General features: G+C 36.8%; 1 pseudogene; it reads right to left on the minus strand.

Annotated features, from left to right (window-relative positions):
• Window positions 1–2,983: 2,983 nt before the first annotated feature.
• LOC113293113 lies at window positions 2,984–12,536 on the minus strand (annotated as a pseudogene).
• Window positions 12,537–15,632: the final 3,096 nt, after the last annotated feature.

Consider the following 15,632-nt stretch of genomic DNA (forward strand, 5'->3'; position numbering starts at 1 on the left):
CCTAGCCTCTTGGTCTTGTGCACAACATTCTTCGCGGCTTCCTTGCGTAATTTCTTCCGGCTTTTCACCACTCTTCAGCTCTTTTCCGCTCCGCAAGTTATCCAGACTTTATTTATTACCTAAAAATGCAAAATTAAGTAAGAAAAATATTTATTCTTGAAAACAATGAAAATACAGAATATGGGATAAAATGTAGAATTACTGCACAAAAGATGAGTTAAATGCCAACAAAAAGGGATAGATATATACATTATTTGGCACTCATCAGCTAGCTTATCTTCTTCGCCGCTTCCTGACAGCTTCCTTATCTTTTCTTCTAACTCCCTTAGCTTGGCTTCGGTTGCATTGTCGGCCCTTGTGTCTCTCTGTTGAGGATTCCTCTCGCGCCCTTCGTCTTCTGTTGATGAATCCTCGGGTGGATCGTACCCTCGGATAGGTGGTGTCGGGGGTTGTACTGATCGGCCGGAATTGCTCGGTCTTGTCGTTGGTGGTACTCGCCCGGCTCGGCCTTGGTGACCCGATGTCCCTCGGCTGGAAGACCCTCTCGACCTCGACCTCAAGTTCCGTAGCTGATAGTTCTCAAACTCTAAAGCTAGGTTCCTCTGCTGAAGATCCCTTAAAGTTGCCTTCTTTGACTTTCTAGAATTGCGAGTAGCGTTGGATCCGTACTCTCATGGCTAGAGTGACCATTTGGATGGCCTAAACGAACAGGGGGTGGCGCCGTCATCATTGGTAGGGGAGGTGGTACTTTAGGGGGTATCTGGGTCGATGTCGCTGGATCGACTCCGATAGTTGTTTCTCGTCCTAACTGTACTCTCCTAAGTCGTTCTTGCTCTCGTCCGAGTGCTTCTTGATACTCAACTTGTCGCATGGTGTTTCGTCTCTGGGCATGCAGGATTAGCACCTCCTCATCATCTTCTGTGTCTGATGCGGTGAATCCATCTATTTGATCATCCCTCCTCTGAGTTGAGACGATTCGCTCCAGAGGCGAGGGGTCATCGTCTCGTCCCAGATCGATTTCCTCATCCACAGTCGGCATACCCCTTACATCTGCTCGTGATTTCTCAGGTGGTGGATGCCCAGCACTTCCCTGCCTCGGCCCCGTTACTCCTCCTTGTATGCTGCTGCCGATGATCGTGCGGTTCCTCAGAGTTCTCCCCATCCCTGACGTGCTAGACATTGGACACAGTATGCTGTAAGTCCGAGAGTCGTTCCTACCTACGTCAGCAGAAACAGACAACACCTTACTTTGACCTGTTTTTGAAAAGTTTCTCTAGTACGTACGGTTTTAAGGGAAAAAGGTGACTGACACCAAAACTAAGTTTCAAAAGTACGATTCCCTCTACTCTATCATGTTGACCTCGCCAGTCTGCTCTGTTTTGACTCTAAGTGTTTCTTTTAGACGGGTATCATGCTACGTCGCTTTCAAGGTTGCACGACGTCGCTTTCAGTACCACGACTCTGCATTAAATACAATTTGTCCTACATTCCCTAGACTCCAAATCATTAACTCCTAGTTCTTTGCGAGTAAAAGATCCAAATTCGTACTTTTTATGAGGTCAGCACACCACGTTAAAATTTGGATCAAAACTTATGAACTTCCTTGGAACTACACAGGGATGTCTTCTCTGAATTCCTTGGGTTTTTTCTCCGGCGACTGATAATCTCGCCGTGCTATTGTTTTGGCATTTTCACAAGCCAACATGGAACCTCGAGCAACTTCAACCACACATCGAAGATGTTATTTGCGAGTTTTAGAGGTATTCCGTTGTTGAACTCGTATGACGAAAACTAAGATTGAAATACGGAGATAAGTGCGAAAACTAATACGAAAACGAAGATTGAAACATGAAAACAGACTCGCCTCCGAGCATGGTTAGTCGATCTGTTATCAGGATCCTTCCCTGGCCTCGACCAAACGCTAACAGCGTTATTTGGGAGCTCTTGAAGGATTCCATATCAACTCGACTGCTCGGAATTGACCCAACTGAAAATTCTTGCTAATGACACGATTTCAACAATGAAAACTCAACCATATCAACAAACTTCAAAACTAAACAAACATAAAAAGACCTCACCAAACAGAGTTCATCCCATAGCATCAACTAACATACAAGGTATTCTTAGCAGCTTTTGGATCGTTTCTGTTGGCACACGCATCCAAGGTATCCGGAGAACTTAGACGTTCCCCTTAGTCGGCGCCAGAATATAGTGGCATAAAACCACACACTACATCCAATGGTATAGAAGATGAATTAAAACTAAGTAAAGATGCACAACAAACATAGACACAAAGATATACGTGGTTCGGTATGATTACCTACGTCCACGGGGTGAAAGGATGAATGTTATTATTTTTTTTCTTTGATTACAAGGTTTTCTCTCCTTCTCAAATGGTGTAACTCTCAAACTCTCAAATGTAGTGTATCGTTTCTCTCTCTTTCAACCTGCCTCTCTCTCTCGACCAGCCCTTGTATTTATAGGCCAAGGTCGACATACAACAGAATTACAATGTTGGTCACATTACATCAATTTTAGTTGTTCCCTATCGGACCTGCATTGCTCGCCCGATTTTCTGGTTTGACCGATAGAGTCTTGGTTTTTGATAGTTCTTCCACCGAGGCCGAGTCTTGATCGTCTGGTTAACACGATGTCGCCCTTCTTTCTTCTTGTTCCTTTGTTTGACCATCTTCCTTCATCTGACCGAGTGTTTTATGATCGTTCGCCCGACCTGTCAGGAGATAAAGGTCATGTCACATCCGACAACTGTTGGGCCATCACGTCCGACCCACGTGATACCTCGCTCTTTGCGTCATTCGGTTCTATCCTGTGCTTCGCCGCTCTTTTTTCTTTGGCGTATCATAGATTAGGATCTTGCCACCTAGCCCTGTGGATTATCTACACCTACAAAAAACATGAAAAATAAAAAAACTAGAGTAACTTACAGTCACTAGTGGTAAAGTGCACACCTTAACTTTAAGATTCAAGCCAGATATTTAAAGGTGTTGGTATTATCCTTGTCTCTCTCAAGAAATTCTCGCGCAATCAAATCTTCAATACGCTTCTTGATAACCTTAAAATCGGGCTTAAACATTCGACTTAGCTGTTCAACACAAACAGTCACCAACTCATTGTATTGCACAACTTTACGAGCCTTCATTATCCGCACAATTGAAGCATCAATTGCAAAACGTCTATCCTTGTCGACATCTTCAATCACCTTCTTCTTTTCGTCCACAGGGGGTAAAGTAACCTTGATCCTCCTCATTTTGTCAGTAAACTAGACATTTCATGAGAAACTGTCCTTCTTAGAGATTGTCTTTGTATTTGGTTCTTTGGTTAGGATCTTGTACTTTGCACACGAAAGTGAATGGAGCAATCTGATAACGTTGTCATCCGTCAAGTTTAGTTGTGCCCTGATTCCTGAATAACTTAATTTATCTGAGTTGTTGAATAGCATCAGAAGACAAGCTTGATGAGTAGACACAATAAGATCTATAGGTTTTTTTTGGAACTCTCCTACAAGAACCCAGTGAGAACAAGTATGTAAGTTTCCTGTTATTGGTTTTTGTCTGATAGAAATCCTTGAAAGCTCCACAGGCAAGTTGAGATCCAAAGTTTTGTAATTTGGCCAGTATCCTGTAGTAAGGTCAGTGACATTAAAGGTGGTGCCAGGATGAGCAAGATCATTATTATTTACATACTCATCGTAGCCTAATTGCAAATCCCTTGCTAGTGTCAAATCAGTGACCATGCCCTCCATTTTCGAGGTAAACTGTCCACCACATTGATGCTTCAATTTTGACAAAAAACTCCGCTCATGAGCATCATCAGCACCATTCTTATCGAACAGAAGACGACGAGCAAGCTTTTTCCTACAGAACTCAGCAAAAAGATCTTTATCATATATATAAGCAAGCAGGGTTACAATCCTGTCAAGGGTTTCCTCAATGGCATCATCACTCAGTTTCTCACTAATGGCAACTGCAAGATGAAACTTAGCTTAAATAAAGAGAACTCTCTTTATTGATGTTTAGAAAATATCTCAAAACTAAACACAAGCTCTAATCTTGCTCATATGATCAACCACAACTTTGGTGATCATATATATATAGAACTATGAATTCCTTTTCCTAGTCCTATTACCTTATTACATGTCTTTCCTTTTCTTAGAACTAGATGACTTCTAATTCCCTTAGGATTACATCAATTTCCTAATCTTGTCCTAACCAGCTTGTTAGTGACTATTATATTGAAGTTTAACCAACATTCTCCCCGTTAAGCTTCAACCTTACCCGTGACATATATTGTACTCCAATCAATTATCTCATTTTTTCAAACTTGATCCGAGCTAATGCCTTTGTGAATATATCTGCTTTCTGCTCAGTTCCTGGTATGTGTTCAACGTTGATGATCTCCTTCTCGATACATTCTCGTATAAAATGATACCTTTTGTGAATGTGTTTCGTCTTCCCATGAAACACTGGATTTTTAGTGAGTGCAATTGCAGACTTATTATCAATCTTGATGAGAACTTTTTCAGGTTCTCTTTCTTTGATTTCACCCAACAGTTCTCGAAGCCATATTGATTGTTTAGTTGCTTCTGTTGCAGCCATAAACTCAGCTTCACAAGATGAGAGGGCTACAGTGTCTTGCTTCTGTGAACACCATGTAATAGGTGCTTCTCCTAGATAAAATATATGACCAGTTATACTTTTTCCATCATCTTGGTCAATATTATGATTGTTGTCACTATACCCAACAATTCCTTTTGATCCTCCTCTACCATACTTCAATCCACAACTGATTGTTCCTCTTAGATATCTCAATATCTGCTTTATTACATCACCATGATACTTGCGTGGACTCTGCATATAACGGCTTGCTACTCCCACATAGAAATCCAAGTCTGGTCTTGTGTGTAAAAAGTATCTAGGGCATCCAACATTTCTTCTATAACTCGTTGGATCAATCTCAGCTTCTTCTTGTGCCTTTGAAACTTTAAGTCCAAACTCCATTGGTATCTTAGTTGGATTACAAGTTTCAAGTCATGTTTCTTTCAGAATTATCCTTGCATAAGCTTCTTGTTTAATCTGAATCCCATCTACTCCTTGATGGACTTCTATGCCAAGGTAATAAGTGAGTTTTCCGAGGTCTGACATCTCAAACTTTGATGACATTTCTCTCTTGAACTCATTGATCACCTTAAGGGAGTTTCCAGTCAAAAATAGATCATCTACATAGATTGCAATCACAAGAAGAGTTCCCTTTTCTTCTCTTCTGTATACTGATGTTTCTTTAGAGCACTTAACAAATCTGATTTCTCTTAAGATTTGATCTAACTTTGTATTCCAGGCTCGAGGAGCTTGTCTTAGACCATATAGAGCTTTTGATAACTTATAAACCTTATGCTCTTGTCCTTTTACTTCAAAACCTTCTGGTTGTTCAACATACACATCTTCTCGCAATTCACCATGTAAGAATGTTGTCTTAACGTCTAAGTGGTGAATTTCCCATGAGTTTGATGCTGCTTCTGCTATTAAGAGACGAATTGTATCTAGTCTAGCAACTGGTGCGAAAACTTCATCAAAGTCTATGCCTGATTCTTGAACGTATCCCTTAGCTACAAGTCTTGCCTTATATTTGTTGACAGTACCATCAGCATTCCGTTTTATTTTGAAGATCCACTTAAGACCAATCACTTTTACCCCACCTGGCTTATCAACTAGAAACCAAGTCTTGTTTCTGTTGATTGAAATAATTTCTTCTCTACATGCGTGTGTCCATTTAGTCGAGACCTTTGCTTCCTGAAAATTCCTTGGTTCATCATTAACAAAAAGTAGCATTATCTCACATTCTTCTGCAGCTTGAAGAACATAATCCTCCAGATACTGTGGCTTTTGTATCTGTCTTGTTGATTTTCGCAATGGAATGGTTTGAGTTATTTCATCGATCTCTTCTTCTTCTTCTTCTTCTTCTTCTAATTCTTCATTATTCTCAGTGTTTTCATTATTCTCTTCTTCTTCTTGATTAACATCATTGTTTCCATTGGTATTGATGATTATGGGTCCTTCGCCTTCATCAATTACTTCACCCCATCTCATGTGAAACATTCCTGGATCCCTACTTGGTCCATCATTAGTTTCTTTCCAGTTCCAGTTTTTTTTTTCATCGAATACCACATCTCGACTCACTATCACTCTTTTCGTTGTTGGATTGAATAATCTGTAAGCTTTGGATCCAGGCTCAATTCCTAGATTCACAAGAGTCTGAGATCGATCATCCAGTTTCTTAAGAGTTGCAGAATCAACTTTTGCGTATGCTTTGCAACCAAACACTCTTAAATGATCTATGTTTGGTTTTATTTTTTGCAAACTTTCATATGGAGTCATGTCTTTCAGAGCTTTCGTAGGTATCCTGTTTATTAGGTATGTGGAGTGTCGTACAGCTTCTCCCCATAGATAATTAGGTACCTGCATATCCTTTAATGAACTTCTTGTCATCTCCATTAGAGTCCTGTTTCTCCTCTCCACCACTCCGTTTTATTGTGGTGTATATGGTGTTGTGAGTTGCCTTTTGATTCCATTTGACTCTACAGAAGTGAACTCTCCTCCTCTATCAGTTCTAAGCATTTTGACCTCCTCTTTTAACTCTTTTTCTATCAGATTTCTGAAAGCTTTGAATCTGTTAAATGCTTCACTCTTTTCTTTCATAAGAATAGACCACATATATCTTGAGAAGTCATCTATAATAACAAATATGTATTTGTTATTTGCAAGGGTTTGTGGTGTAATAGGACCACATAAATCAGCATGAAGAAGCTCTAATGGCTTTGAGGCTCTGAATGTTGTTGCTTTTGGAAAACCTTGACGCGTTTGTTTCCCAACTAAACATGATTCACAGATCCTTGATTCATCGTTTATCTGTGGTAGCCCTCGAACCATCTTGTTCTGAGACATTGCCTTTAAAGTTCTAAAGCTTATGTGTCCTAACCTTGCGTGCCACTTCCATGTCTGATCTTCCAGTCTCATATTCAGACATAATGGCCTTCCAATCATGAGACTTATCTTGTAGAGTCTATTCTGTGAGCGTGAGACTCTAACTAAAAGTCTTCCACTTGGGTAATGAACTGTTAGATAATTTTGTCGCATTCTAACATCACATCCAACTTCTGTAGCTTGTCCTAAACTAAGAATGTTTCTTTGTAAGTTTGGGATGAAGTAGATGTTTGTGACAAGCTTCTGTTCTCCGGTCTTGCTCTGAAATAGAATTGATCATTTCCCTTCAATTTCTACAGAAAATTCATCCCCAAACTTCACTTGTCCTTTGATTTTCTCATTGAGTTCAGAAAAGTAGTGCCTCTTACCAGTCATGTGATTGCTGGCTCCATTAACCAGATTCCTTCTTCTCCATCCTTTGATTCGTAGTTCTTTGGTATTAGTTTCCCTTCATTTAAGAATACAACTTCGTGCATGAAAAGAGTTGTATCTGCTTCCCTTGTTTCATTCTTGTTTGCTTCTTCCATCTTTTGTATTCTTTCAGGGCATACAGAGGAGAAGTGTCTTGGTTTATCACATCTGTAACAAATAAAGTTTGATCTATCCTTCTTTTCTTTCTCTTGGTTTTGATCATTCTGACTTGTTGTTCTATCTTGTGAGTTAAACCTTCCTCCCCTTTCTCGGCCTCTGTTTCCTCTACCACCTCTTCTACGACCTCTTCCTCTTGTCGCAGAGTTTTGTTGGTAAGAGTATGTGTACAAGAGTTTTCCTTGAGTTTCTTCATTGTTTTCTTCATCAAGGATTCTCTCTTCATATGCTTTCAATCTTCCAATTATATCTTCATAGCTAGTCTTCTTTAAATCTAAGACTTATTCGAGAGAAGCTATGATATGAATATACTTGGATCTTGGTAGACTGTTGAGAAACTTTTTGACAAGCTTGTTCTCTTCAATAGTTTGTCCAAGTGATGCAGCTCTTGAGGCTATCTCTGATAGCTTTCCTGCAAAGCTATCAATAGTATCAGTGTCTTTCATCTTCACTCTTTCAAATTCAGACATTAAGGTTTGCAGACGGGCTTCTTTAACTCGATCAGCTCCGAGATTACGTGCCTTTATTGCATCCCAAATTTTCTTTGAAGTTTCTTGTTCACCAACTTGTAGAACAAGACATTCTGGTATTGCTTGAAAGAGTAATCTAATGGCAACATTGTTTTTGTCTGGGTCCAATGTACCAGGATCAATTGTTTCCCAAACTTTGTAGATTTTCATCAGTACCTTCATTCTCATGGCCCATACTGTGTAGTTTGTGGCGTTGAGGTTTGGAACTTGTATTGATGGTGGCGTGAACTGTTTTGCACCCACAATGGTGGTTTCGTTTTCCATGGCTCAGAAACAAGCTCTGATACTAATTAATGGCAACTGCAAGATGAAACTTAGCTTAAATAAAGACAACTCTGTTTATTGATGTTTAGAAAATATCTCAAAACTAAACACAAGCTCTAATCTTGCTCATATGATCAACCACAACTTTGGTGATCATATATATATAGAACTATGAATTCCTTTTCCTAGTCCTATTACCTTATTACATGTCTTTCCTTTTCTTAGAACTAGATGACTTCTAATTCCCTTAGGATTACATCAATTTCCTAATCTTGTCCTAACCAGCTTGTTAGTGACTTCTATGTTGAAGTTTAACCAACACTCACTGCTCCCACCTTTCCTAAGGATACCGTCGTAAAAAGTAGAGAATAGTTCTGCAACTGAGCTGCCACCGACACTCTTGTTGCAAAACTCCTCAAATGCCTCCTTAAGTGCTTTGTAAAAAAGATTATCCTTTTTGAAGCAGTTCGTCACATAGCCATAGTATTTATCATGGAACTCGATTAGTCTTCTGACGAAAGCCTGCTCTTGGAAACCCGCAGCGGCTTTGTCTTCCTTCTTGCCAGTTGCCATTGCATCGTCTGCCTGTATGACTATGGATACCCTCGGAAGTAACATGTAGTTTAAATGCAGCGGTAATGGGATTCAACCCATTCTTGATATTAACAAAGAGTCGATACATCCTATCGAGATCAGTGGTTTTGTCATCTCTAAGCAATACATGACATCCAGAGTGTTCCTTCTCAAGAAGTTGCTGAGCATTGTTAAGCAACAAGTGCTCTTGAACCTTTTCAAGCAACTTTTCCTCAGTACTGGAATGCAAAAAGTTATTAACGCTGTCTTTCTCCCTTTTCAAACATTCTTCAGCCTTTATCATATAGTCAGGACACGAATCTTCTTGGATCCAAGAAGAAGCTTTTCGGGTATAATAATCGGCTGTATCAGTTAAAAACGCCTTTTCGAAATCATTGACATAATAACCTAAACCACCCTTTATACTCACATCCATATTAACAAAAAACTCTAAGACATGCTTGACCAGAGTTCTATCGATTTCCTCTCCCTCACGTTCTTGATTAATCAGAGAGATAATCACATCTTTAACTTGAACTTTCACCGACTCATAGACAATATCACGAAAGCATGCAAGTCCACATTGTTTTAAGCTAGCAAGTGAATGTTGCACAACATAATAGCGATCTAGGTAACAAAAAAACCGAGAAAGCCACCTTACCATAACTTGATGATTTTCCCACCTCTTCATGAGCTCCCCTAACATGAATACGTCATGCTTCTCCTGTATAGCTGGTAGAACTCTTGAACGTAAGTAAGCATAGTAAGTCTATGTATCTATCGTGAATTGCTTTATCATGACGACCTTGTATAGTGCACAGTACGGATGGCAATTTTCCCCACCCAAACCCATCCCCACGGGGATCCGTCCTTATGGGTTAGGGTTTTACCCATATAAACGGGGAACAGGCCGGGTACGGGAAATCCCCGAAAGTAGTGATGCGGGGATGGGGTGGGGATGAGATTCAAGGTCCCCATCCCATACCCACCCCATACCATAACCTATTATATCTGATCGGGGAACTTTATTGGAAGATAACGAAAAAAAACATGATGAGATGATTAACGTAGAGGAAGATGGTTAATAATGAGTAACTAAGAAGTAAAAGAGATCATAGTACTTAATTGTGGATCAATTGTTTCATTTATTTTTCAGTTTTAGTTGGTTATTATAAACTTAAAATTTCAAAATGCACTGCTTAGGTTAGTATCATTGTTTGAATCATTATAATTATTTTTAAAATATTATTATTTACAAAATTTTAAATATTTTTTGTAATATTATGGTAATCCATGGGAAACTCATCCCCTACGCGGATTCCCCATATCCGTCCCCGCCCTATTTTTATGGAAAACGGGTAGGGGATAGGTTTTGGTTTTTCGAATGGGGTAGGGATGGGATTCAAGGTCCCCGCCCCATTGCCATCCCTAGTGCACAGATTGTAAACTGTTGTGTACAGCCTCATGTAAGTATCTGAGTCGACTTGCGTTTCACCAGGGACACCTTCAAGAATATTTTTCAGCTTTCTGATCTCATCTTCCATCTGCGGCCATACTTCCTCCAGCTTTTTATGCGTATTCATGGTGATCTAACTATCTCAAACTCCAAACCCTAACTCAAACGAGTAAAAGAGAGACGCATGTAAAGGAGACAAACGGTGATTGAAAAACATAACGTAATGAAACGTCTTTTTATAGCGAATTAAAGAAAGGGAGTCCTTGTTGAGCACTCTTTCCTCTCACGTAGAGCTTCTGAAATATAGGAGACTCGCGTAACTTCGGAAGTTTCTATATTATTAATGGAAAACCTACTGACATTTTGACACAACAATGCTGGTTTGGGAAAAAGATAAACATTCCGCATATACTCGCCATTTCTACGCTCATTGTTCGCCAAGCTGTGATGTGGTCAGGCGCACTGGATCCTCCATCACCGTGGATGGTCCATTTTCTAGGATGTCAGTCTCAGAATGCACGTTATGTTGGGAATATATTTTCAAAATATAAATTTATTCCCAATCAATATGTTTTTTATAACCTTTATTGAAAGAAATTAATTTTTGTTATAATTAATTTGACCATTTCATATTTTTTTGGTTTAATGGTGTTAACTGCACCATTATATCTTTGAGAGTTTCATTTTGTGGTTTTTAATGGTGTTAACTCAACCATAATAACATTTTCATGAACATTTAATTGTTTTGAAACTCTTGACTATAAATCAGAATTTTGGTTGGAAAAATAATAAGAGAGAGATTTTTCTTTTATGTTTTGTTGTTAAAAAGAACTTGGAGAGTTGCTGGAATCTTTTTTTAGTGAGAGAGTTTTTCTTTTTTATGACTTGAGTTTACAGAAGAAATGATTTTTAGAGAAAGAAAAATAAGTGTGTGAACATCTCTTATTTTTCTAAATGAGTTTCTGAGAAAGAATGAAGTGTAGAAGTTTCGCATCCTCTCACCGTGCAAGACTGATTGTGTAAGAGATTGATCTCGGCTGTTTTATCCTGGGGACGACGCGCCATTGAAGAACTGCTTGCAAAATCTTGGGCAGAGCCGCGAAATGTCTTAAAGATAGCGACTCAGCCATAACGTTGTTTGTTTCATGTTTGATTTTATTTGTTGTGCCGGCATAATTCGGCAATTGTTCCAACAATTTTAAGACGATTTATTCTTCCATGGATACCAAAAGAAAACAATTGCTCAAACGCAATAAGTATCATTGTTTTATTTTGTTTGATAGAATTATAACCTGAATATTTTTTCTTTAACGATTGAACATGATGCTTGAGATTTTAGGTAACCTGATACCTAAAGTTAATTTTATGTCTAATATTGATGGACTAGGAATAACATGGTTAAATATTTTTTCTTTGTGAACAGTTGACATAGACGAATATTGTTGATGTTAAACGAATGTTTTTAACATGTCGTAGAGTCTTATTTTTATCTCCTACACGAAATTGAATTGGGTCTTGAAATCTTAACCGGATGTATTAGACATCATGAGAATCATCCATGTCAAATTTCAGAATCTTTGGAGTCTGGAGTATTTTTAAAGTATTTTAGAATACTACATAACGTATCTGAAAAATTCTGACAGGCAGAAAATTAATCCTTATTAAATCCGATTTTCCTAATCTTTGTGTAGAAAATTTGAATCCGTGTATTACACGAAACTTGTAGATTAAGAACTTATCTTAAAACCCATTTTCAAGTTTTCAATTTGGGTTTTTATTTTGAGAGATGTGGTGATTTCAAATCGTTGTGTATGTTTGTCCAAAATAGTAGACGTGATACTTAAGATTAGAAATGTAAGAAACTATATTAAAAATCATGTTTTGATTTTATACTTCATACTCTTGTTTTGGTAATGAAAAATAATACCATTGATAGCAATCAAACTAATGCACCCCATATGTTTGATAATATGCTTAATAGAAAATTATAAGTATATGATGTTATAATTCTATAACTTTGTATCTTTGTTTGACAACTAAGAGAAACTTGGAGTACTATATTAGTTGATTTTCAAGTAATTATGAGAGTGCGTATACCTTAATTATTTTTTGGTTTGAAATGTTCATATGTGAATGATTGTGACAGGTGAAAATTCACTCACTTGAGCAAATTTTTATTTTCCAATGAAATAAAATTGCGGGAGATTAATCAATGAGTGGAGCAACATTTTTGCTGATTTCTATGTTGGTGCGCAAGGAATGGACAATGGTTTATAACCAACTGAGCTTTAAAAGCAATTGAGGTATGTTTGATGAACTATTTGTAGTTATTGTAGTGATCAAATAGTGGCATTCTAAATTGAATAAATTGATTGTTCAATCTTAGAATAAATTTTAGGGAAACAAGATATTGAGAATTATTGTGTATGACAATAAACATGTGACTCATATAAGTTTGGAACTAATGAGATGGAATTATATACAAACTCAAAAGCGAAATAATTAGAAACCTAGTCAAAACTAATGTGAATATCAACTCTCACCAAGAAATGAACACAATATTGATTATGAATTTATTTGCTATTCTTGAACGGCATTGCAAGGATATCAAATGTTGTTAACAACGCTTTTCAAGCTAAGTTAATGTGAATTGTGGATACGGTGAGAGGTTGGTATATATTGGTGTTTTACACCATATTTGTTTTGATAGGTTATGGTTCAAAAGTTGAACCTAATCGTTTTGAAAGAAAGTGGCGTTGAGATATACTCACATCACTGGACTTTCGGTATTGGTATAGCCTAAAAGTTTACTTTAGGTAGAACAATCTTGTTAAAGATATATCTAGTTTCCAAGATGTTCAACTTGTTAATAACAAGATGTTCATATCTTGTTATAAACAAGAGTGAGATAAGAAATTTGTTGAATTTGATCATTGCACTGCTACAAATGATAAGTTATGGATAAAATGTTTGAATATAATATTACAATTTTATCATAACATAAATTGAATTTTGAATATTTGAAATATGAGATTTTGTCATGCTTTTTAAGAAATCAATGAGTTAGTGATGAATATGAGCATGTTATATTTTCTTATGAACTTGGTGAATTTTTTGAGTAACATGTATGTAATAATCTTACCTAACTCATAAAAGCATGTACATTTTCAAATCTTACGCAACTTGCAATGGTATTGGATGAAATAAAATATTTGAGAATTTTATAAAGATGCTTCGAGTAACTTGTCCTGATATCAAATATGATTTTTGAGTAGTGAATATTAAGCAATGTTGTTTTCAAGAAAATTGTTTGAATTTTTATCTATATTGTGCAAAACGTTTTGGGTTTAGATCATTGGTTTATTAGTTTTTCACAATTTTTGGGATCTCTGGATATTGTTTTGAAATTCTTGTTTGAGTCAAAAATAGTGGGGGTTCCATATCATATGTTTTAACACATTTGATTTAAATTAGAGGAACTAGAAAAATGAAGGTGACAAGTAATTCACTAAGAATGAACCTAGAAAAGCATATATAGTGAGACTAAAATTTAGTCATGAATATTTTGTTGCTTATAATTTGAAAGATAACTTCTTATAGAGAGTAACTTTGTTCTTCAAACTATTAAATCTTTGGCAAAAAAAATTTATGAGTCTATTGTTTTTAGACAAGCAAACAGAAAATTGTTGACTCTTACATTCATGTCGCTAAATAACTTACATGCTTGTTTTGTTGATGTTGTTTCTACAATGTATGATTTGTTATAGTCATAAGTAGAAATATATACTTTTGTGTAAGTTAAGGATGAGAATCTATGTAAACCAAGCATGGAAAACTGTGTAGTTTCTACAATAAAAGAAATCATATAAGTTAGATAAGTTATCCTTTATATTCTGAAAAACAACTTTAAAACAATTTATAAAATAAAAATTGTTTACTTGATTCATTTGAATGATTTCAGAATTGATGAAAGTGAAATGCACAATACTCTTTGTTTTGTATGCATAAGTGATTTTTTGAATTTTTATTCTAACTTATAGAATGCAAATGAAATTGAGAACATACTTAGTTTGCTATTTGACATGAAAGACTTGAGTGAAGTTGGTGTATATTTTTTTGAAATGAATTTTTTCTTTCTTTGGATCATTTTCATTTCAATGAAAATAGAATTTTTAAAAGAGACAAAAATATATATAGTCTGACTGTAAACAAGTTTTCACTCATTTGATTTAGTGATAATGCTTTTGAGATTGTGTGTGATTGCACTAGACATGAGTATGGTAGCTCAGTATGCTTCTTTGCTACGTGATTGACTATATATATAAGTATTTTTTGTAGTGGGGGTGTAATATATTGCTTCCATAGTGGGGGTTTTATATTCAGATTTTCCAATCCTAGTATGGAAAATTGGTAAAATATTGAGAAGGTTATGAGGTGTTTCAAACACATCATGCGCCTAGAAATACACTATCTAAATGGTTACTGCAATCCTTTAAGGATATTGCGAAGCTAATTGGACATCCTTTCAGTTGAATCCTTTAAGGGATGGAGCGATTCGATCCTCTAATAGATAAAGGAACAGACATATTAATCCAATGTGATAGTACCGCGGCTATTGCATGCATTGAGAATGTAACGACAACTATAAGAGTTGATTTTATGAGAATATGGATTATATAGTGTCTGAAACGAGTTTCTGTTAGTCCTTTGATGAAAGGATTGATAAGAAAATGTGAATACATCTTAGGGATGAGGTTGATGCCCATTGAGATTGAGTCATCTATGATGGATACCCAACCTAGAAATAGGTGCAAAGGGACTAGACGAAGACATAGGTGATATGGAGATGCGAGAATCATGCTTTTGAAGAATTCATCCCACGGCATGACATCCTGAAACGAGTAAAGGTTGAGTTTAATTTTTAATTTTAAAATTTTAAACTCTTAATTATGTTTATATCTCTATTTAGAGTGGGGTACATTCAGGAGTATTCTTGATAGACTCACCTATATGAATGTGAAAGTGTGGCCGCTTTCTATGAGAATATGGGAAGTTCTCTAGATCATTCATTAAACTGGGATACAGGCGCAAGGCCGTAATGTGCTGGCTTTAGACTTTACACTAGTATAGTCGTGTGTGTTGAGTAATCTTTTTATCTCCTAGAGTTCAAGACTTATGTTCACTTTATGGTCAGATTTTAAGAGAGCCTATTAACACTACGTA

This window comes from Papaver somniferum, chromosome 7 (assembly GCF_003573695.1).
Source record: "Papaver somniferum cultivar HN1 chromosome 7, ASM357369v1, whole genome shotgun sequence".
Taxonomy (NCBI): Eukaryota; Viridiplantae; Streptophyta; class Magnoliopsida; order Ranunculales; family Papaveraceae; genus Papaver; species Papaver somniferum.